We start from the raw sequence: 23,647 nt of genomic DNA on the forward strand, positions 1-23,647 counted from the left end.
TCTCCAATTGAAAAATAGTGTCATAATAGCTAAGTCTTTGACTGGCTCCTCTAAAGGTGAAATACATGTCATTCCAAGAATTGATTTGGCTCCATCTCAAACAGTGTTGCCGTTTCAATTGAGACGTAGACAATTTCCTGTAACACTTGCCTTTGCTATGACCATCAATAAGTCTCAGGGCTAAACGCTTAAGCGTGTTGGCATTTTTTTTACCTGAGCCTGCATTTGGACACGGTCAACTTTATGTTGCCTGTTCAAGAGTTCGTGAAAGAACGGACGTAAAATTAAAAATAATTGATGGTCCTCTGCAAGGCGAGCTTAAAAATGATGGAAAGATCTACACAAGAAATGTTGTGTACAAAGAGATCTTTGACATGTGAATTAACATTTTATTATTTAAATCACCTTTATTTATTGAGCTAGCGGTGGCTCTTAAGAAATGTACCACCAGTGGTTTCCTTCATTGCACTCTACTTTAAGCAATTAAGCAAGTAGAAGGGGGAAACCCCGTGGGGCAGTAAGCAAAGGGGCGTCCTCGCTGCCTGCCCTGGGTAATTCAGTTTGAATTAGCAGACACCTTTGCACAAATCATTTTAATTACAATTTATAATATCTAGAACAGCGGTCATTTCGTATGACCGCCGGGCTTTCTAGTAAGATATATTCCCTTTGGGAAGTCTCTGAGGTGCTGATGAGATATGCCGCCGACACTCATGGTCATTGATTCAAGTCTGATCCGTCATGGACCGAGGTGACAATAGAACTGAGACTGATTGAGGAACCTGGGTTGGCTGAGGGTGTAGTGACAGAGAAATGAGATCAGCATTTCCCTCTGAATTGCCTTTTGGGTTGGCTTTCATCACAGGACCTTGGAGGACTTAGGAATGTCAGGCTGAGCTGGTTCAGTTTTATTGTATTAATGATGGGGGAATCGCAGAAGATGTAGAAGCAAAGGAGAGATGGAAAAGTGTTTCTCTGAGATTGGTCTGATGGTGCAGCCTCGATGGTGCCTGCGGTGGGGGGAAGTGGTGGTGAAGGTGGTGAACCCAGAAAGAGGAGGTCACTAGGCTGTCCCTGGGGTCCCCATTTCCTGGGGTGAGGGGACTGGGGCAGAGAAAATGGAGTCATAACTGAACATTTGTACAGTAACTGGATACAGAGGAGCCTGTGGAACCCTCCCACATGTTAATGGGTTGTTCTATTGTTACTATTACGTGTAACCATGTTTGCAGGTCTGGGCGATAGTGTTCCACTCGGGAATAAAGCTCTGCTTTTGTCCTCAGGAAGACAGGTTTGGACACCTTCTGAGAACCAGGAATGTGGAATATAAAGAGAAAGAAGGGCCATGTCCTAAGAGTGTCGTCACAGGCCCTGGGGGGGGGGGGGTCTACAGCATAGATGGAAGTTTGCGGGCCCAGCAAAACTGAGCCCAGAACTCAGACACATGAATCTTTTACACCAAAAATAAAAGGGGCATGAAGCTTGAGTAGGTTTTCAGAATGCAAGAAAAGAAGAGAGGGTAACTAGGGGTTGACTGTGCTTCGGAAAGTGGTGAGTTAGTTTTGCCCCAGCAAGGAAGTCACACATTTCCTGATAATTTATCAAGCAGGCAGAATTGATTGGTCTCTGAATTGACCAAGGACCTATAAAAGTAAATGGTAGAAACAAGAAATAGTATTTTGCTAAAAGTTCTGATTTAAGAGCAGGTAACCTTAATGATGGTTTTGAAATTAATGTTGTTAATGCAGAATCCTGGGCATCAAAGTCTTCAAGGCTCACTGATTAGCAGGTAACAAGTAGTAAGGGAGTCCAGGAGCCCTGTCCCCTGACCTTCACAGAGTTCCCCTGCCACCTTTACATTTGTTGGAGGACAGGCTCATATGCTGTCTTGTTACATAAGGGAGCAGCATAAGAACAACTATCAAAGGAACAAGTGTCACACACGGTGGCTGGTGATAATTCTGTCTTAGACTTTTGGCTCTCAGGGTATCTGTCATGAGGAATATCATGTTCAGCAGGATTTATTCACTAGGTCACATGGGAATTGAAATCCAAAGTAATTATTCAAAGTCACAAGTTTATCAAGTGGGTCTTATCCTTTTTAACTCAAGATAAAGATCAGATAAAAGGCATCCAGAATGCAGAGGAAGAGGTAAAATTATCTGCTTGCAGATGTCACGTAGAAACCTTGAAGATGACACACACATACAAATAATTAATGAATTTATTAATAAGTCTAGTCAAATTGCAGGAAATCAACACACAAAGTTGAGTTTCTATATACCAACAATGAACTATTCAAAAAGAAAATTCAGAAAACAATGCTATTTACAAAAGCAACAAAGAGCATAAAATACTCAGGAATAAACTTATCTAAGGAGGTGAAAGTCTTTACACTGAAACTACAAAGTACTGGTGAAATAAATTAAGGCAGACACAAATACATGGAAAGACATCCTGGGTTCATGGATTAGAATTAACATTGTTAAAATGTCCGTGCTACCCAAAGCAATCTGCAAATTCAATGCAACCCTTATGAAAATCTTGAAGAAATTTTTTACAGAAACAGGAAAACAATCCTAAAATTTATATGCAAAAGACTCCAGACAGCCAGAGCACATCTTGAGAAAAAAGAACAAAGTTGGAGGCATCACACTTCCTGGTTTCAAACCATATTACAAAGCTATAGTTATCAAAACACTATGGTACTGGCATAAAAATAGACATATAGAACAGAATAGAGAGCCTAATGGAACAGACTAGAAAGCCCAGAAAGAGATCCGTCATATGGTCAACTAATCTTTTACAAGGACATTCAATGGAGAGAAGATAGTCTCTTTAATAAATGGCATTAGAAAAACTGGATATCTACATGCAAAAGAATGAAATCCATACGCCTGATAAAGCCTTACCTTAAACCATACACAAGAAGTAACTCCAAATGGATTAAATTTTAACATAAGATCTAAAACTGTAAAGCTCCTAGAAGAAAAATAGAGGCAGATTCTTGATGTTGATCTTGGCAATGATTTTTTGGATGTGACATCAAAAACACAGGCAACAAAAGCAAAAATATACAAGGGAGATGACATGAAACTAAAAAGCTCTGCACAGCAAAGGAAACAACAGAGTGAAAAGACAGCCTACAGAATGAAGGGGAATATTTGTAAACCATATGTCCGACAAGAGGTTAATTTAAAAAATATAAAAGGGCCTGACCAGGTGGTAGCACAGTGGATAGAGCGTTGACTTGAGAGGCTGAGGGTCTATGTTCAAAACCCTGAAGTTGCCAACTCAAGCATGGGATCATAGACATGACCCCATCGTCAATGGCTTGAGCCCAAAAGTCGCTGGCTTGAGCAAGTGGTCACTGGCTCAGCAGGAGCCCCAGGTCAAGGCACATAGGAAAAAGCAATCAATGAACAACTCAAGTGCAGCAACTACAAGTTGATACTTCTCATCTCTCTCCCTTCCTATCTGTCTGTCCCCATCTGTCTTACTGTTTCTCTCTCACTAAAAAATAAAATAAATAAAAAATATAGAAGGAATTCCTAAAACTCAATAGCAAAACCAAAACAACCCCCCCACACACACACAAAACCAAGCCAACTAAAAAAATGGGCAAAGGGCTTGAAGAGACATTTCTCCAAAAGAATATACAAATGGTTAACAGGTACACAAAAAGATGCTCAACATTACTAATCATCAGGAAATGCAAATCAAAACCACAGTGAGATATCACCGCATACCTCTGAGGATTGCTGTTATCAGTAAAACAAAAGATAACAAGTGTTGGCAAAGTTGTACAAAATTGGAATCCTTGTACACCATTGTTGAGAATGTAAAATGGTGCAGCCACTATGAAAAACAGTATGAAGATTCTTCAATAAATTAAAAATAAAACTATCATATGATCCTGCAATCCCACATCAGGATATATATTCAAGAAAATTTAAATAATATTTTCTACTGTGTTTTCCTCGAGAAGTTTTTCATTGTAGTACTTATATTTATGTCTTGTTTTTGTGTTAATTTTTGTGTATGGTATGAGGTGTCAAGTTCAGGGTTTTTTGCATATGGATATCGAATTGTCCCCCAAATAAAATCATCAGTTTGTTGCAAAGACAATCCTTTCCTTTGTTGAATTATCTTTGCCAAAAAGATATTGAGATATTGACATATCTCAATAGAAAAATTGATATAAATGTAAGGGTTTATTTCTGGATTCTCAATTCTGCTATTTATATAGATTCTATTCCTGTGTATGATAGTGTGCCAATATCTCACTTCTTGATTATTGTGGCTTTTTATTAAGTTTTCAAATCAGGTAGTATAAGTATTTCAACTTTGTTGTTCTTTTTCAAAATTGTTTTGGCTATTCTAATTCCATTGCATTTCCATATGCTTCATTTTTATAAGAACTCTGCTGGGATTTTGATACCGGTTGTGTTGCATCTGTAGATCAATTTGGAGATAATTTCCATTTGACAATACTGAGTCTTCCAACCCATAAACAATAGGCTGCCTCTCCATTTACTTAATTATCTTTAATTTCTTTTTTCAATATTTTCAGCATGTACATCTTCTTTTAAATTTATTTCTAAGTATTTTATTCTTATTGAGACTATTATGAATGTAATTATTCTCTTAATTTCATTTTCAAAGTGTTAGTATGTAGAAATACAATTGATTTTTTATATTGATTTACATCTTGTGACTGTGCTACCATTTTTATAGTTGATTTCTGGGGATTGACTATGTACAGGATCTAATCATCTGCAAATGAAGATACTTTTACTTCTTCCTTTCCAATCTGGATGCTTTAATGCTTTTTCTTTATTGCCCTGCCTAGAAGCTCCTGTATGTTTGAAAAGAGTCAATGTCCTTGCTATTTTCCTAATATTAGGGAAAAAAGAATTCGGCCTTTGAGTAGAATATTCACTGGGGTTTTTTGTTTTGTTTCATAATACTGTATGCTTTTTATCAAGTTGAGGAAATTCCCTTCTAGTCTTCGTTTGTTGACAGTATTTATCATGAATGGATGCTGTATTTTGTCAAATGTTTGTACTGCCTCTAGTGGATGAGCATGTGGTTTTTGCCTAGTAATAGTGTATTACATTAATTGTATACTGAATTGGGTTTCAGATGTTAAACTATCCTTGCATTACTAGAATAAACCCCAATTGATCATGGTATATGACCTTTTTCATATACTGTTGATTTTCAGTTTGGTAAAACTTTGTTAAGGGTTTTTGCATTTATATTCATGAAAGATTCTGATCTTTAGTTTTATTTCCTTATGATGTCATTGTCTGGCTTTGGTATCAGGGTAACATTGGGGACATTCAGAGAGTTTGCTGCCTGATTTCTTTTTTCAGCATAAAAGTACACTGTAAACTGTCCTATTTATTTATATGTCTCATAATTTTTTTTGGTTGAAAACCTGACATTTTAGATAATATATTGTGGTTATTCTGAATTCCAATTATCCCCCCACCCTTAGGTTGTTGTTGCTGTTTGTTTTGTAACTTGGACTGAGAAATATGTCTCCCCCAAAGTATGTGAACACATATTCCTGTTCATTTTTCTTTTAAAAGTTTAAAGTTTGGCTTCCTAGTGGTCACCCCTGTGTCTGCATAGCCTCATGGTCAGGTAATGATTGGACAGAGGTCATGCTCAAATACCTTGAACCAGTAAAACTTTCATCCTCTGCCTATGTTATCTGTGTGTGGGTAGGGGAATGCATTCAAGTTATAGCCATTTTCAACTCTGCTCTGATATTAACTTTCTGCTGGGCATTCCTGTTTCCTCCGTGCTTGCTGGGAACGTGTGGATGGATAGCTGAGTCTCTCCTGGTCTGTACTGCACATGCATGCAGCCTCAGACAGACAGATGCTTGTGCTAACCTCAATCCCATCCTCAGGCTAGAAGAGCTGTTGGCCTTCTCTGTTCATCAGCTGAGTTACTTCTATAGATAACCCTGCTGGGCAGAGGTGGTGTTCACTGTTTCAAATGCCAGTGAGCCTCTGACAATGACAGTGAAGATGGCAGTGCTCACAGCCTGCCCTGGCAGAACCCCTGCGACATCAGAGCTGGGTCAGGACCTGGGAGCAGTTCTAGGCAAGAAGGCCATAAAGACCCATTGTTAGTACCCAAGGTTGAGAAGTTCTTCAGTCACGAATGCTTCTCAGATTGATTCCCAGAGCACTAGAATGGCTGCTGGTCTGTACTGTCCATCTTGATAGTTGCTTCAGGGGGAAATTTTCCAGCTTCCTCATTCCGTCATGGCCAAGGTCCTAACTCACATTTCATTCCATTTAAAAAAATTTTTAACTCCCTTTAATTTTATTTATTCATTTTAAAGAGGAGATAGATAGATAGATAGATAGATAGATAGATAGACAGGAGAAGAGAGAGAAGCATCAACCCATAGTTGTGCTGCCATTGATTGCTTCTCATATGTGCCCTGACTGGGGCTCAAACTGTCGACCTTGGGGTCAAGCTGGTGCCCTCAGGATGGAACCAGCGACCTCAGTGCTTCATGAGGAAGCTCTATGCACTGTACCACTGGCCAGGGCCATGTAGCAATTTCTTACCTGCAAAGAGTGGAAGTCCCTAAAGCAGGTGGGAACCTGAGACTCTTAGATACTTGGGTTAAGGAAAAGGCACAAACTGATCCAATTCGTTAGCACAGACCAAGTTCCATGAAAAAGAGGGAGCGGGCTTGATCTGAACCCAGCTTTACTCTCTACTCTGCCGTGAATGCACAGTGAATAAGTGCAGGTGGGGGGGCTTTGTTCACAAAGGAAAAACCCAAAAGAAAAAGGTTGGGTTTTTTTTTAATGGTGATAAAATTAACATAGTACTTGCCATGTTCACTATTCTTAAGTGTGTAGTTGAGTCGTGTTAAGTATACACACATTGCTGTGAATAGATCTCCATAACTCTTTCATCTTGCAAAACTGAAGCTTTGTACCCATTAAACAACATCTCCCCTTTCCCCAGATACAATTTCTGTTAAATAAAAATTCATAATTTCTGTATTTCAAAACTTCACATATAAAAGGGCAAACCACAATGGGAAGATAGAACCTTCCTGCAGCATGTTACGTATGAAGTGCTTTCACGCGTGCAGAAGGAAAACACTCAAAAGTAACACTGGCCAAAAAAAAAATTGAAAAGACAATTCATAAAAGCAAAAGGGCCAATAAACCTAGAAAATAATATACTGCTCACAAAACTTAGGGGATATTTTATCGCTTCAACTTCATTTTTAAATAGCCCCTAATTTTTGTGAGCAGTATATTTATCCTCATTACTAATCACAGAAATGTGCATTAAAATACCAATTTTGCTTCTCAAGTTGGCAAAAACATTTTCAGTGACAGTGCTCAGCACCAAAGCTCTCGTAAGATGGGCGGGCTCACATGTGCTGGTAGACACACAGGCAGTACAGCTGCTGGAGTTCTGTTTGGCAGTATATTTCAAAACCCTAAAATATTCATAACCTTTCACCCACTGTCACTTTTAACATCTTGTCCTTAGACAAGAGTGATGTGTCCAAAGGCTTATTTACAAGAATGTGTTTCACCTCATTATTTATAAAAACAAAATACAAAAGCAATCAAAATATCTAACAGTAGCACACTGGCCACAAACAGTATAACACAGTCAAATGACAGAATAGTATGGAAACTTTCTTGAAGGATTCTTAATGAGAGGTTCAGGATAAGTGAAAAAAGAAAAAAAATGAGGAGAAAAGAAAACTGTATGTCTGCGCATGTGCAAACGGAAAATAGGGAGAAATATACCAAGATAGGGGCTAGCTAGGGGTGGTAGAAGATTTGAAACTTTCAAAGTCAAAATAGTAAACATTTTCTGTAACGAGTATGCAATTTTCAGTAATACGTGTGCATTGCTTTTACAACCAGAAGAAAAACCTTGAAAAAGGAAAATTTATAAAATATTTAACACATATAACATATAAAAATACTGTACATGTTTTTTTGAGAGAGGAAGAGAGAGGGGGAGAGAAGCATCTACTCGTTATTCCATTTAGTTCTACACCCATTGACTGCTTCTCATACATGCCCTGACCAGGGCCAGAACTGGTGGCCTTGGGGCGGAGCCAGAGACCTCAGAACAAGCTAGAGATGTCAGTGCTCTAGGACAGTGGTCCCCAACCCCTGGGCCGTGAACTGGTACTGGTCCATGGGCCATTTGGTACTGGTCCACAGAGAAAGAATAAATAACTTACATTATATCCATTTTATTTATTTTTAAGTCTGAATGATGTTTTATTTAAAAAAAAAAGACCAGATTCCCTCTGTTACATCTGTCTAAGACTCATTCTTGATGCTTGTCTCGTAAGTTTGACAATTATATTTAAAAATATCACAGTTTTTTTGTTTTTTTTTTGTATTTTTCTGAAGCTAGAAACGGGGAGAGACAGACAGACTCCCACATGCGCCCGACCGGGATCCACCCGGCACGCCCACCAGGGGGCGACGCTCTGCCCACCAGGGGGCGATGCTCTGCCCCTCTGGGGCGTCGCTCTCTCGCGGCCAGAGCCACTCTAGCGCCTGGGGTAGAGGCCAAGGAGCCATCCCCAGTGCCCGGGCCATCTTTGCTCCAATGGAGCCTTGGCTGCGGGAGGGGAAGAGAGAGACAGAGAGGAAGGAGAGGGGGAGGGGTGGAGAAGCAGATGGGCGCCTCTCCTGTGTGCCCTGGCCGGGAATCGAACCTGGGTCTTCTGCACACCAGGCCGACGCTCTACCACAGAGCCAACCAGCCAGGGCCTTAAAAATATCACAGTTTTTACGCCAGTTGCATAATTTTATTTTGTGCATTTATCCATCCCACCCTAAAGGCCGGTCTGTGAAAACATTTTCTGATATTAAACCGGTCTGTGGCCCAAAAAAGATTGGGGACCACTGCTCTAGGATGTCTGTCTGTCTACTATGCCACCAGCCAGGCTGCAAATAGTTTTAACAATTTAAATTTCCACATACTGTTCAATTCATTAATTTGACTTGGTATTTGGGAAATGGAGCCTGGGGTTCAGCATACACATTTGTGAAAAATTGGAATTTTGCTTCTGTTCTGAAAGTTGTAATACTGTTTTTATGGCTATTTTTAAAAACTGAAACTAAATAAACTGTTGAATTTTTCCATGGAAGTTTGAATCTCCCCCCACATACTTAGACTATCCTATGTAGTTGAATGGAATTTTAATGTGGTTTCGATAGCTGTAGTTTTAGGTGGCTGAAATACGGCCCTTCAGGAACGTGATGGACTAAATACTTCTCTAAGGTGTTGTGTGAGCCTAAATGCCATTCACAGCGGGGATACTCTGGGGCAACAGGAAATCCAAATTCCAAAAAACATTCATATGTCTGGACAAGTTCCTTTCATAAAACTGACTTTTTAGATAGTTATTTTACAAATATTTAAAAATATCACGTTCTCATGAAGGATTTTATAAAAATCTGTTACCTGGGGTGAAAAGCACCATGAAAGTCTTAATTACTTTAATAATTTTTTTTTTTTGCCACTGTACTTGAGACCAAAAATAGCCGGTTGAGTCGACCTACCTGAGTGACTGGCAGCCCTTTAAAATATGGGAAGTTGTATGAAGGTTACAGATACCTAATTCAGGTCATGTCCATTTAGCAAGCACAGTGCACAAAAGTCAAGAACCCCAGGACCCTGGATGGGGATGAACTGTTGAAAGAAGGAAAGTGAGTTGATGCTGGGGGACCCCCCCTCCAACGTTGGCTGCTCCCTGAAGCAGGAGAGACCTGCCCAGCTCCAGCTTGGCCCAAGGACCCTGGCAGAAAATCTGATCTGACCTGACATGTGATTGGTACCAAGCCTCAGCCAAGAATGTGCTCTCCTGGGAAGGGCATTTATTGTGTGTACCACTAAACACGAACGTTCGGGGACCTTCTGTGCCAGGAGGAATAAAATGAGCAGATAAACCCCTCACATACCGATCCAAGCCCGAGTTTTGGGAGCAAAGAGCAGCAAAGAACCTAATAAATCTGCTTTAAATACTCAGATCAGTTAGGAACTGAGTCAGGTGCCAGTCCTCTGCAAGCCTAGAGTGGCCGGTGAATTGAGCAGCACCCTTTCATTCGAGAGGCCAAGAAAATAACAGAGCCCAACAAAAGCCTTTCAGGAGAAGGGGTTAAAAAAAGATCTAATTCAAACATACATTTCCAGCTCTTCACAAATGAAGTTTGTTTTTCTTCTCCTATAGCTTCAGAAAAAGAGATTGCTTAAAACAAACTTTCTTATATTTCATGTTACTTACTGGGAATGATGCTAACCATTTTTAGGTCTTTAAATCACAAACTCGTGCATGTTTTAGCACGACTAGAGGGGCACAAATATATGCCTCTTTTCTCTCTTCCACAACTTCCCTCCTTCCATCTCCTTCTATCCTCTCCTTCGAATAATCACAGAAAATTCAGAATAGCGTCCCAGCCTAATTGAGTTTGATCCCAGGAATAATTCTCTTCCATTCCCGCTTCCCTAAACCTAAGATCAAAACAGAAATTCTACGGCTGCAGGCGAATGAGGTGAATCATGACACAAATACAGGCAAGTCCATTTCATATTATATAAAAAGTCCTCTCTCCTTAACTTTAGTTCACTCGGAGGTGTAAGCTAGGAGTTGAAAGAGTCCATCTTTCAAACTGTTTGTGCAGAACAAAATTAAGTTTCATAACGATTGTCAACGTTTCGATTCAGGGACTCCCAGGGAACTGTGTTTAAGAGCCCCTTGTGTTCATCACTGTCCTGGGATTGTTCCCTTTTGTCTCTGCCCTATCCTGCTGCTGTGCTCTAATATTTGTTTCTTTTTTATCACCTCACCTTCCTCCTTTCTTCACTCTCAACTTTAAGTTATTTCTTCTTATCTAAAAAGATCCTCTGAAGAGCCTCCAGCTTTAAATAAAACCAACCGATACCTACAGTCACCAGGATTTGGTCATTTCTGCACCGTTACATTTCATAGATGTGTCCCCAAAGAAACAGTCATTGTTTTAGTGTCTCTCAGCTATAGATACCGTTCTCACACGAGGATAAGATTGAAAAGTGGATCATACCAACCATACACTTCTTGATATGAAGTTGTAGATGATTTTTTTTGTCTTGTAAAAAGGTTTATTCTATTGAGTTCTAGTGATGCATGCTCTGTGCTGTGCATAAAAACAATGTGCTTTTCAGGATTGTGCCCGGGACAGAGTGAATATTCACAGTTATGTCCCTTTCAAAGTCAACCACTCAGAGCTGCTAATTTTAGCCCTCTCCTTGAGTTTCATAGAGGTTTCTTTCTAAGCTGAGAGTTTCCAGGTGTGGTGCATTAAAATACTTTTGTGGAGAGGCGAAGTAGTTACAGAAGAACACTTGAGTTTTCTATGTTCTTTCTTGGATGTGGACAAAATTCAGTGAAAGAAATGCCCACGTTACAAAGTCTGCTTGGCCAAGAGGAACGATTCCTGACAATCCTAAGGAATGGGGCTCATGGTATTTCTATGTATTTTTTTCTGGTCTTCCTCTAGTCTCTTCTTACTACTGTAGTTAAAATAGGAAGAGAGAGGCTGTGTGTGGGGGGTGGGTGGGGGAGAGGAGGACTGCTGTAAGGGGGGGAGAAGGGTGGGTCCTGCCTTCCTGCGGCTTCTGCTTTTCTTAGAGAACGATTGTAATACCAACCGGTTCTACATGAACAACACAACTGAGCGCCCCCCTGACCCCCCTGCATGGGTTTCCTATGTGCACTTCAGATGCCTGATACCCTTGATGGAAGGGCTGGTGTTAGCCCGCCCTTAATCACTTTATCAGGCAGCAAGATTTTGCTTTTCTAAGAGGCAAGCAGCTAACCCCGAGGTCCCACGTGGCCTTTGCTGAGTGCTGCTCAGTCTCCTGAGACATCAGTGACAGCCCGTCTCTGGGTTTCGTCAGCTCGCTGGCGCTGCGTTTCAGCAGCCCCTGTGCCAGGGCCTCCCCAGCGTCAACAACAAGTGTCGCACCTACTGCAGGAACAGCCCTCAAGTTTCATCACAGGGATGCTAAAAAGTATTCTCAGGCTTCAGCAATGACCTAGTTCATTCGAGGCAGGGAAAAATGCTCCCCTGGGCACGGCAGTTTTCCTCTTAGGGAGATGGGCGCTTTTATGGAAACAGACCCAACTGTGCTCGACCTGTTCGTGGAAAAGGCCCCGGCCCTGTAGTTCTTCTGAGTCCCCAGGCCCGGGAACAGGGACACCCAATCAATGCCTCCCACACGGCCCGGGGAGCCCACAGCCAAGGCAGCTCTCCTGTCACATCTCCGGGACAAAAAGTATTGAAAAGTAAGTATTTAGACTTTGGTTTTTACATAAAAAATAGCTGTGTGCTTTCAGTAGGGAGCTGTTTACAATTTCTACAACAGAACAAAGCAGATTGTGTCCACAGAACAAGATGAGACTGTGAGATTACTCTGAGTAATGGCTGTATGGCATAGTTGGGTCTATAGGGCTTTTAAGTAGCCAAATTCTTGCTTTCAGTTTGGGTCCCTTTTGGAAAATTATTATTATTTTAATGTTTGCTTATTTTGGCTTGACAATAATTTTAAGAGATTCTTTCACAGCACGGCTATCTCATAATTAGAAAGACAGACATATAGGATGACTCAAGGGAGTGATTTGTAAAGGTTTTGCAAAATACCATGACAAGTTGAGGTAACTATGCAGTTAACTCAGGCCCCAGATACTTTTGCCTGAAATATTTGGGTATTTGAGTCAAAAGTTATTCCTTTTACTTGGGTTATCATGATGAGTAAAAGTCCCCCCTTTCTAAGTGGACACAGCAGTATCTTGTCTGACCACAGGAGTCACGTTACTGAAAAGCTATCAGGCATTTCAAAATGGCTGCTGCAGACGTTCACTGAGGCATTAAAATAGATCTTCTCTCTTTTTCTTTCTTTCTATCTTTTTTCTTTCTTTTTGTTGTGGTAAGAACAGTTAACGTGAGATTTATCCTCTTAATACATTGTTAAGTGTACAATACAGTATTCTTAACTAGAGACACAATGTTGTACTCAAGTTGCTACCTAGATGTTTTAAAATTTTAAGACAAAAAGTCAACCCCCCAAAAAAATCCGCCCATCAAATGGCACCACTGTCACGTTCGTTACATTTTAATGAACACATCCAAAATTTAAAACCACTGATTAAAGGTGTCAGTTACAGACATCTAGCAATCATTTAAAAATAGATAAAAGCAAGAACAGCACTTAGAGCTGCTTCTGCTCTGATTCTTTTCCTTCCACAACGTTTCCCTTGAGAAAAAGGGAGGCCTCATTTTTAAAGGTTAATTGCCCGGGAATGGGAAGAGACGTTCTAGAACCGCATCCCAGCCAGGGGCAAGTCAAACGAACGCCTTCGCTGTGAGGCTTCCGATCTGAACCCCAGGATGTTGTAGGCTGCCTTCTGAATTAATGAGTTGACAAGTCCTAAGTAAGAGTCCCTAACGGTCAATAAACACATTCAGATCTTGGAAATCTGGATTTAAAACAAACTAAACGTATTTTAGTTCCTAAATTACATTGCCCTTTTGAGGATTTTGCAAAACATCTAATCACAGTTTGGGGAAAGATTTTTAGGCACAGTTGAATTCTGATTTTCATCACCTGCAAAGATCACCCCTCCCCTAACTTAATTCATTTTTAACAGCCCCTTGCACACTTACTTGTAGATATCAGCCTGTGCAAGGAGGTGCGGTCGGGTATTAACCGGGGTGGAGATGGGGAGAAGCTGGTTGTTCCAAGGAAGGAAGCCCAGACTCTGGAGTCACATCCTGACTCTAGTATAGCTCCTCAACCTGTCTGAGCTCCAGGATGCTCATCTGCAAAAGGAAGGCGACAACATCCTCTGTGACAGGGTCGATGGGGGTCAGATGGGTAAACACCTCTAAAGTAACTGTCACATTGTACTTCACAAGGCTAGTTCTTCTTCTTGGCGAATTAAAAACTCTCTTTCTCTCTCTCTCACTTTCTCTCTCTACCCTAAGACTTCAGAACGCTTTTATGATGTAAACTATAAAGTAATAGGAAGTATACATTTTTGACATTAATGCAATAATCAAACAAAAATAATGACGAAAATTAGATTGTTTTGAAGAAAATTCTGTACTTGAAAACAATGTTTGAGAACAAAGTTAAAAAAACAGTGACCATTTAAAATGCATCTACAATAAATAAGAAAAACCATTTTTGTCTGAAAATGGTTGACAATGTGTTTATTGTCTATAAAGAGAGGTAGAGATTTATGACCATCACCCAGAAATGCTTTTTAGTACATATCAGTACTGTATTTGAATGTGAGTTTTCATGAATCCACAGGAATGGAAGGTGAGGGTAAGTCTCTCTGCACACAAGATGGTATCTGTGATTATGATGAAAACTCAGGCACAAGCCCAGCCTTTTCTCAAAGATTGTAGTGGACCCCAGCATTGATTCCCATTCTGCTTAGACACAGGCACTGTAGTGCGAGTGGGGTGAGAATATGCTGAAACGGACTAGCCATGGGGTGGCTGAGCAGAGACAGTAGCTGAGTGGGTCATCTCAGGAGTGGCAGCTGGAGTTTCGAGGTCAGTGATGAAGGTTCAAAATGAACAGGGTGCTCCCTCATCCTGGGGTGAGGGCAAGTCAGGCACAGAGGGATGGGGCAGACAAGAATCACAAGCAGGGCTCATAGGATAGCTCTGAAGAATCTTATCAATGTTTCTATTATTGCCTTTGTTGTTGCCAAGATGCCCCAAAGCTTTTCCTGGGCACATCGAAGCATCTTTTTTTTTTAAATTTTTTTATTTTTTACAGAGACAGAGAGTGAGTCAGAGAGAGGGATAGACAGGGACAGACAGACAGGAATGGTGAGAGATGAGAAGCATCAATCATTAGTTTTTCATTGCGTGTTGCAACACCTTAGTTGTTCATTGATTGCTTTCTCATATGTGCCTTGACTGTGGGCCTTCAGCAGACCAAGCAACCCCTTCCTGGAGCCAGCGACCTTGGGTTCAAGCTGGTGGGCTTTTGCTCAAACCAGATGAGCCCGCGCTCAAGCTGGTGACCTCGGGGTCTCGAACCTGGGTCCTCTGCATCCTAGTCCAATGCTCTATCCATTGCGCCACCGCCTGGTCAGGCAACATCGAAGCATCTTGATAAATTCTTTGCTTGAGATACTGACAGGTTCAGAAGACACCCTGTTATTCTGGGTTGAGTTCTGCCAAAAAAGGAAATTTGTAAATACAGAAGTATAAAAAAAAACTTGGGAGAAAGTGATCATGTCATCTTAGGATCGGCAAACATCAGAGAGTAAATGTCCAACCTACATGACAGAAAAGAGCAGGTAAAAATGTTTAGAGCCCTCACTGAAGTTTCTGCTGATGCACAGCCCCCTGGGACAGCCCCCAGTGACCTGGAGACTTTGGACAAATGATCAAAAAGATGGACACAGTGTGCAGAGATGACAGTTCTCAATCTTTCCCTTCTGAATACAGAGCAAACTCCACCTCCCAGGGCCATCTCCTCTATGGCTGCAGCCAGCATGTCCAGGGGCACACAACTCACCTTGATCTTCCCTTGATCTGCAGTCCCGCTCTTGGATAACCAGGCTCGTTCGCTCCTCAGTCGGTAGTTTAACATCTTCCTCTAGTCCAGCGGTTCTCAAACATTAAAGTGCAACCAAATCTAGAGAGCTCATTCAAACACAGGTGACTGGATCCCACCCACAAAATTTCTGATTCTGAAGGTCCCAAGAATTCACATTTTTTGAGGGGGGGGGGTATTTTTCTGAAGTGAGAAGCCGGGAGGCAGAGAGAGAGACTCCCGCATGTGCCTGACCAGGATCCACCTGGCAAGCCCACCAGGGGGCGATGCTCTGCCCATCTGGGGTGTTGCTCTGCTGCAACTGGAGCCATTCTAGCACCTGAGGTGGAGGCCATGGAGCCATCCTCAGCACCCAGGCCAACTCTGCTCCAATGGAGCCTTGGCTGCGGGAGGCGAAGAGAGAGACAGAGAAAAGAGAGGGCGAAGGGTGGAGAAGCAGATGGACGATTCTCTTGTGTGTCCTGGCCGGGAATTGAACCGGGGACTTCCACACGCTGGGTCGGTGCTCTCCTGCTGAGCCAACTGGCCAGGGCTGAGAATTCACATTTTTGACAAGTTCTCAGGTAATGCTGATGGTGTGGTCCAGGACCACACTGCGGAGAACCGCTGCTTTAGCCATTTCCTTGACCTGTAATTCCTAAAGAAAAGCTATTTACACTTGTACTTTCTAGTCATTAAACTTGCCTACTTCTCAGAGATGCCGAGGCCTGGCCACAGAATGCTACAGCTGTGGAGAAGAGAAACCCATCAGGTGTCCTTCGGGCAAGTGTGTCCGTGGGGAACACTGAGTGTGGGGAGGACACTGGGCGAGCCATCAGTCACTTGGAGGGGGCTGTTTCTTTTTCCAGCTAAAGCTGTCAGGGTAGGCTTCAAGGGCAAGCTAGCACTTGGGTTGGAGTTTGAAAACTTGTGGGATTCGAAGATACAGAGAGGAAGGTGGTTCTTCTGTAAAAAGAAAACAAACAAATGAAAAAACACAACACAACATGGAGGGTAGAAAGAGATAGAAAGAGATTGGAAACCAGAAATTCATTTAGGCTAGGCTTTCTACAGTCATCCCCAGAACTTCCTTGGAGAAGCATTCTTTGATTCAGCTATCGGATCTTAAATCCTTTCCTTCCATCTATAACTTGGGGAAGGCATGTCCAATGTGGAGATCCGGAATGGAGGAAGTGTGGCAGGAATCTCAGGCATCACAGGATGGGAGGAGGTGCGGATGCTTTAGGATGGATGCTTTCTAGAAATAACAAAAAGTCAGCTCAAACCAGCTTAAACGGGAGCGGGATTTATTGCTCACACAGCTGAAAAGTCTAGGATTTGGTCAGGACCCTGGCTCCGGTTCTCTGCGTTTCTGGAGACTGTACTCTTCTATGGGCTGTGGTTTCGATCTGAGGCTGGCTTTCTCAGCCTCACATGGTTACCACCTCCTCTGGGGGTCCCATGCTTTCTTTCCTTAGAGGACAGAGTGAAAGACTTAAGCTTTGCACTGATTGGATCACCCCGAACTACTTTCTGGAGAGAACCGTGTGCTGATTGGCTTAGACTTATTAATAAACCAATCACTGATCTACTTGGTCAGTGTAGATCAATTAGCACCCAGCAAGCAGGAAGGGCATGGACCAGCCCGCCCCGCACCAGGCTTGAGTGGTGGGAGAGGCAGGGAATGGGGTTACCTGGGGCAGCAAAATGGCCCCTTTGGGAGATTTGGGATATTTTGGAGAAAGTCCTCTAAAGGTGTACCATCTCTTCCTTAGCCACCAGGTTAGCCGTGGGTTGCTTCCTACTGGAAAGGGTTAGGATGGGCCTGCTTTAACCTCCAGCCGGGACATGTTAAGATAGCCCTGCCTTTACAGGGAATGAAGCCTTGGATGCAGGACTCGCCTCCTCGCCAGGTGCTTGTCATTGGGGGCAGGGCTCCTAATAAGGCACACTTTACTAAAGAAAATGCGATGAAGAATGATTTAAAAAAAATATTCAGAAAACAGGGCAAGTGGAGGCAAAAATGAAAAGTTTTCACCTAAGACCTCCTGACCGGCTGGGTTGAAGGATGAGGGTAGAAGGTGAGACACTCTGTCCCCACAACTGACATCCTTTAAGCAAACCACTGAGAGGTAGTTTGTTCAGCATACTCCATCCAGGCCCAGTTCTCACACCAGGGCAGGCTTATTCTCGCCCACTCCAGGGCAGGGAGGAGAAAGGGACTTCCCCAGGTCCTCTCCTCTGCTGGCCCGGCCTGAAATTCTACAGGGAAACGCCACACCTCCTGGTCCCATTTAAAATTAACATTCTCCAGAGGAGTTGCTCCTGTTTGTGTTCCAGGTGGAGGAAGGGAGCATTAGGACACAGGTTGTCTGGGAGGATGTGGAGGACAGAGGACAAGGAGGAGGACAAGGAGGAGGAGAGAGGGTTGGTGATGACCCTGACGACACAGGCCTACACTGAGTGCAACTCTCAGCACGCTATGTTCAACCTCAAACCACAGTGATCTCTATCCATGAATTCACAGAAGCTGGTCTCATTAACAACACGGTCATGCCCTGTGTATGACCGCATCTTGGTCTCTCCTCTCTTGCCCGTCTTCGCCCTGAGCGAGTGCAGGATAATAAGACAGGCAGAGGAATGTAGGCTGCCAACATAAGGTGAAAATCAGAAACAAGAATCGGGGACTCTGTTGCTTACAAGCTGTGTGTCCTTTGAAAAGTTGCTTAACCTGTCTGTGTTTCAGTGGGTGTTTTTCAATTGTAAAATCAGAGGAAGTGCTAAACACTCCCAGGTTTCATTTAACCTTGGGCTATTTTTATTATTATTATTATTATTAGCTCTCCTTAAAGAGTTGAAAACTGCCACAGATTTTAAATAGCAGGGAACAGGAGTACCAGTGGGAAGACTTACTTTTACAAACTATAGAAATGTTCCCTGAAAGTATAGTCTTTACTTTTAAACCTTAAGATAAAAAAAGTTCAAAACTAATGCTGAGAGCCGAGAAGCAGCTGCAGCTGTGCTCACAGTGCCTGAGTCTCTGTGCCAGGCGCCCGGCCAGGCACACATAGTCGCTCACTATTAACATTGAAAAGTTAAATTGTATTTGTTTATTGGGTAACATTTATAAATAAACATTCAAAAGGATATGCAGAGACCATCACAATCCTCAGCTAGCAACCTGCTTTTCCTCAGACACAAGGGCTTGGGGGTAACCAGGTTACCAGTTTCCTGTGTATTTCTACAATCATCATGTGTACAAATAAGCACATTGGAAAGTTCTTTTCTTGCTTATGCAAGTGATAGCATACTACACTCTCTTCTATACTTTATTTCACTTAACAATACATCTTGGGGGTTATTCTGTATTAGTGCATACAGAACTACCTTATTTTAATGCCCATTACTATTAAAAATGAAACATACTCTTGTATCGATATGCCATAGCTAGATTTCCACTATTTTTATTTTTTTTACATTTCTATCAATGGACATTTAGGTGACTTCCAACCTTTTGCTATCACAAGTAATGCTGCAAGGAATATAGCAGGTGCTTATTAGATGTTCTCTCCTTCTTTCTCTATTTTAAAATTTGATTTTATTGAGGCTTATTTGGCATGGTGCAGTAAGTGCTCAATGATGTTTTTAGCACTTTTATCAAGGTGCACAATCATTGCCGTAGACCAGTTTTCGAACATTTCCCTTACCTCCCAGATGTCCCTTGTGCACGTTCATTGTCAATTAACGTCCTCTCCAGTGCCTCCACTTCCAGCAACCATTAATCTGCTTCTGGGCTCTGTAGCTTCTTTGGACATTTTGTATAAGTGGAGTCATATAGCATGTGGTGTCTTGTGTCTGGCATCTTTCACTAGATATAGTAATAGCAATGTTTTTAAGGTTTGTCCATGTTGGACCATGGATCCTCGTCTGTTTCTTATTATTCCATTGTAGGGATAGACCGTATTTTGTCTGTCTGTTTACTAGTTGGGTATTCAGATTGTTTCCGATGGCCATTTAGCTTATTTCCAATTTTTGGTGGTTATGAATAATTCTGCTAAGAACATTTGTATGCAAATTTTTGAGTGGATATACGGTTTCATTTCTCTTGGGTGTATATCTAGGAATGGAATTTCTGGGTTTTTTGGTAAGTTTATGTTTAACTTTTTAAGAAATTGTCAAACTGTTTTCCAAAGGGTCTGTACCATTGTATGTTGCCACCAACCATGTTTGAAGGTTGGTTTTTTCCCATGTCCTTGCCCACATGTGCTGTCTATTTTATTATAGCCATTCTAGTGGGTGTGATGTGCTCTCTCATTGTGGTTTAACTTGCATTTCCATAATGACTAATGATGCTGAGCATCTTTTTTAAGAGCTTATTTTCTTGCCTTCATTTCTCACATACAATCCTAAAGGTCTGCGCAAGAAAGAGAACAACACGTGAGCTCCAATACCAGGACTCTTATCTCAGCCCTACTATCACATGCAGTGAGGAATTAGGTTTGTCACATCAACCCATTAAAGTTCCCTTAAGCTTCCAAGTCACTGTCTGTGAAACAGAGAGGAACATCTACCTGGTAATTTAGCTGTGAGGATTAAATGGCATGATGTCCAAGAAGTGCCCAGCCTGGGGGGTGACACATAGAAGGCACCCAAAATACCTTAGTGGTCCCCCTGCCCCCCACCTGCTCTGCTTCCCTCCTCCCCACAAAATTTCCAAAACCCATCTTGGTGGGGGTACTTTTTCCTAACTAATATGGAATTGCTATTAAGTGGCAGTGGGTGTGGCACCTAATTCTATAGTAACTCAGATGGCAAATTCAGGAACCCAAATGCCATTGGATTAGGCTGGGTAATCAGAACTAATCCCTCCTGTCCCCAGTGAGAAAGCACTATGACAGCTGGCTTTCCTGCCTGCTCTGAAAACCTGGTTACTGTTAACTGCGTGTGGCTCAGAACTCGTCCCTGACCCCTTCAGCGGATGGCAGGCACATGGCCAGCTCTCTGCGGGGGATGGCCGATTAGCCCAAATAAAACCTGGCTTCCGTCAAGAGCTTTTAATGTTCAAAGAATTCTCCCATAACCTCTTCCCCGTTCTCCAGTTTGAGAGGAAGATATTTTTGTAATTCTGTTGATGTTAAACCCAAAGCCCCTGATAGCTTATATAGTGCTTACTATACTAGTCAGAAGAGCTTTATACACAGTCACTTAATTTTCCTAACAGTTAAATGACGTAACTGCTATGCCCTTAGTTTTGCAGATGAGGAAAATGAGGCAAAGAGACGATAAGCTAGTAAGTGGCAGAGCTAAGATGTGAACCCAGGTATCTGGGTTCTTCCTCACACATCCCTTTGCTACTCTGTTAATGGCCCCACCCATTTTGGAATATCTAGCAGAAGGTAATATGTGAATACTCTTTTATCCAGCAGTCCCATTTCCTGATATTTAGTCTAGAGAACCACTTATGTGGCCAAGGAGGCATGTACTACACTACTCTTTGAGACATATTTGTCATTCTAAAAAACTCCAGCCAAGATATATGTCACCAACACAAGCACAGACAAGTTAAGTCTGGTATTGCTATGCCATGCAGCAGTCTCGTCAGTGGGCAGTTTTTAAAAAATGATGCAGCCATTTTTTAGGGTTGGCTTGACTTTGCAAGACTGCCAAAACTCACAGTGAAGTATGACAAGCCAACTGCTTTGGCAGATATATACAGTTTAATGCCATACACACGACAAAATTATGTATATATAGTGAATTGACTATATATACATGAATAAACAGAAAGGGGCCCAAAGGACAGCAAATGCTTCCTCTTGGAAAAGTACTAAGATAGGGGAGAGCGCTTATGGGAGAGTTTCCCTTTAGATGCATTTTAAAGAATACGAATGTATGCATTTAGGATTTGTAGAATTAAAGGTTAAAAATATTTTAAGAGAAAACACTCAGCTAAAAAACAAAAACAAGCAAGTCTTGTCTTCCTTGCAGTTGACGTGTTCTCTCTCTAAGGTTGCCTGTGAATGCCACCATGCCTCTTCTCCAAATGCCAGTAATTCAGTATTGGCTACCCACCTCTAGCAGAGAATGATAAATCTGTCTTTAAGGGTTCTCACCTTCGGAAGAGCCATGAAACCTGAAACACGCCTGACTTAACTGTTCTATCCTTTATAGTCTGCACTCCATGCCTGTGGTGACTGAACCAACTATGTGAGTCAACTGGTGTGTTCGTCAGTGTTGTAACCTGGGGGACTTCGCTGTCAGGAAGCAGTCACCTGGGTAGGAGTCATAGATGATGCATAAGGTCCTCAATGTCACCCCCAACCCTTGACAGCTTGATTTGTCCTTTCTTCCCTCTCCATCCAGGTGGTACACCCTGAGAATGGAGGTGGTAGGAGTCAGGTCTTGCAAATTACAAATAAAGATGGTTGTTATACTAGGGAAAAGTTTCAGACATTAATTGGTATATCTCTTACAAAAAATCATTGTGGTAACCTACAGTCTAAAAGGAAATTGATGAAACAAGTGAAGACTTTCCTTATAGTCCAATGACTGCCATCTTGAAAGCCAATTATGTAACTAATTCATTCTAGGCCATTGACATACATTATTCTAATTGTTAGAACATTATCATTATCTCCTTTTACAGATGAGGAAACAGGTTCAATCCCTCAACCAAGTAAGTGGCAGAGCTGGATGTAGATTTGTCCCAAGAAGTGACAAAGCCTGGGTTTGTTCCACAGTCCTATGATGCTTGCTAGTCAGGAGAGTTTTCCAGCCATGAGAGCCCCTTCCTTGCCCCCTGACTCCCCTTGTCTGGGTAAGTCTCCTAAGAATGTGCAGAACCAGGGTGTCATCCCATCGCCCTAACGGCGGATCAGACACAAAAAGGCCCGAAGTACCGGTACCTGCTACAACAGGAATGCACCTTGTACAGATGCTGAGATGCAGAGCTCGTCACACAGGACCACATGTTATATGATTCTGTTTACATAGAATGCCCAGGATAGGCAAGTCCATGGAGACAGAAAGGAACTTACTGATTGCCCAGGGCTGTAAGTTTGTTGGAGGGGAGGGTGGGAATATGGGGAGGGAGAAAACTGAGGGGTGTAGGAGTATTTTTTGAGGTGATGAGAATGCTCTGAAATGGATTGTGGTGATGATTGCACAACTTGGGATATGTTGAAAGCCATTGCATCACACACTTTAAAGTGGATGAACTGCACATGAATTATATTTATTTAACATGGTTAAAAAGGAAGTGTTGCAGAGATCTCAGCATCATTACCAGTCAACAAGTCAGATGAACTGGTGTTTCCAACGTGAAGTGCACTTAAACATTAGCGCCAACACAAAGATACGAACAACAGGGTAGCAATTCCCAGAGGAAAAGGGGGTATGGAGGTAGGGGGATGGGGCAAAGGGGGTAAAATAGGGGTGGAAAGAGACTTTGCATGGGGCATGGGGGACTTGATGCAGTGGGTAGAGGGTGTTATATTGAATAGGACACTTGAAACCATGTCAACACAACAAATTAAAATTTAAAATTAAAAATAAATTTAAAAAAAGATTTAAAAAAATCAGTGCTAACATTTACCAAACATGCACTTTTGTGTCTGGCACTGCACTAGTGCTTTACAGGCAATAAGTCCTTTACTTTTCACAAAAACCTATGAAGCACCCACGTGACAGTTGAGGAATCTGAGGCACAGGGAGCTTGTGACATTTGTTGAACTAGTAAGGGGTGGAGCCAGACGATGAACCCCGGGGAACCTGGCTCTGCAACTCTTAACCGCCTGTGCTATGTTGCCATTCAAAATGATAAATGCAAGTGTTAGGACTAAAACCTCTGACTCCTGGTCCACTGCTTTCTGTGGGTAAGGAAGCCTGACTCTGTACTAACTGGGGAAACAATGTATATAAATAGCATATTCCTCATCTTTGGGAAATTTATCAGACCAGCAATAAATGTACGAAGTATCTTTCTTTGGAGGATGATTCTACATCTAAGACTCCGTCT

The 23,647-nt window shown here is 42.0% G+C and overlaps 1 protein-coding gene across 1 annotated transcript in view; it reads left to right on the forward strand.

Moving 5' to 3' along the window:
- The first annotated feature begins 12,121 nt into the window (after window positions 1–12,121).
- The window catches only part of ALPK2 (alpha kinase 2), a 101,759-nt gene continuing 90,233 nt past the window's right edge, over window positions 12,122–23,647 (forward strand). Inside the window, exon 1 of the mRNA XM_066246821.1 lies at window positions 12,122–12,355. The gene's annotated coding sequence lies outside the window, so the exon portion shown is untranslated. The remainder of the gene's footprint in view (window positions 12,356–23,647) is intronic.

This window comes from Saccopteryx bilineata, chromosome 11, assembly GCF_036850765.1.
Source record: "Saccopteryx bilineata isolate mSacBil1 chromosome 11, mSacBil1_pri_phased_curated, whole genome shotgun sequence".
Lineage (NCBI taxonomy): Eukaryota > Metazoa > Chordata > Mammalia > Chiroptera > Emballonuridae > Saccopteryx > Saccopteryx bilineata.